Below are 1239 nucleotides of genomic sequence, written 5' to 3'. Positions count from 1 at the left end.
GACAGCCACTTGGCCAACTGACTGGGAGAGATCTATATTTGTTCCCATTCCAAAGAAAGGTGACCCAATAGAGTGTGGAAATTTTCGAACAATATAATTGATATTACATAACATTTATAATATAGGAACACTAATAATACCTACCTGAAAGACTTGTTAGGAAGATAAAATGAGGTAATTCATATCAAGTTCTTACTGCACTTGCCTTTGGTAAATGTATGTATGGTACCGATTGATAAATGTGCATGGTATTAACATGTTGGAGGGTTAAGATCATTCACGCATGTAGGAAGGCTTTGTAAATGGTCCATTCTGGCATATTACAGTAGTCACATAAATTTTAGTTGCCACTGAGTTCCTTCTAACTCATGGCGACCTTATGTGTGCAGTGACTTAAGTGCACAGCAACCTCATGTGTACAGTAACTATATGTGTACAAGGTAGAACTGCTCTTTAGAGTTTTCAGCATTGTGATCTTTCATAAGCTGACCACTAGGTAGACTCCTGAGGTGCCACCGAAATTTGAGCCATCAACCTTTTGGCTAGTAGTTGAGCACTCAACCATTTGCGCTATCCAGGCAATCTCCCACAAGTGTAGCATCTTCATAAGTAGGTAATAGCAACAACAGCAAAACAAAAATTCTTCACCATTGAGTCAATTCTGACTCCTAACAAGGACCCTGTGGGATGGAGTAGAACTGCCCCATGGGGATTCTAAGGCTACAATCTTTACAGAGGAAGCTGTTTCCTCTTTCTACCCCAGGGTCACTGTGGTGGTGGTGGTGATTCTGTGCTGTCAAGTCAGAACTGACCTGTACTGACCCATATCGGGTTTTCAGGGGCATTAGGTTGTACAAGAAGAGATTGCCCTTCTTTACCCTGTGGAGCAGCTGGTGGATTTGAACCACGTGCCTTTAGGATTGCAACACAGCTTCTTACCTCTGGGCCACCAGAGCTCTCTCGCAGTCACTGGTAGTATCAAACCGCTAACTTTTCTGTTAGAATGCCAGCACATAACACTGTGCCCCAAGGGCTTCTTCCATTATCATTATGTTGTTGTTGTTATGTGCCGTCGAGTCCTTTGTGACTCATTGCGACCCGATGTACAACAGCCCTAAACCCTGCTCTATCCTGTGCCAGTCTCACTGCCTCTGACACACCCATCCCAATTACCCCAGTCACTGAATCAATCCACCTCATAGAGGGTCTTCCCCTCCTGCACTGTCCCTCCACCCTACC

At 44.1% G+C, this 1239-nt stretch overlaps 1 protein-coding gene across 1 annotated transcript in view; it reads left to right on the top strand.

Annotated features, from left to right (window-relative positions):
• Positions 1 to 1239, top strand: part of B4GALNT3 (beta-1,4-N-acetyl-galactosaminyl transferase 3) — a 143226-nt gene that overhangs the window by 86791 nt on the left and 55196 nt on the right. The gene's annotated exons all lie outside the window — the stretch shown is intronic.

This window comes from Elephantulus edwardii, unplaced genomic scaffold, assembly GCF_000299155.1.
Source record: "Elephantulus edwardii isolate Elephantulus edwardi_28Jun2011 unplaced genomic scaffold, EleEdw1.0 scaffold00096, whole genome shotgun sequence".
Taxonomy (NCBI): domain Eukaryota; kingdom Metazoa; phylum Chordata; class Mammalia; order Macroscelidea; family Macroscelididae; genus Elephantulus; species Elephantulus edwardii.
Note: the sequence above shows the minus strand (reverse complement) of the source record. Positions and strands in the feature narration are given on the sequence as shown.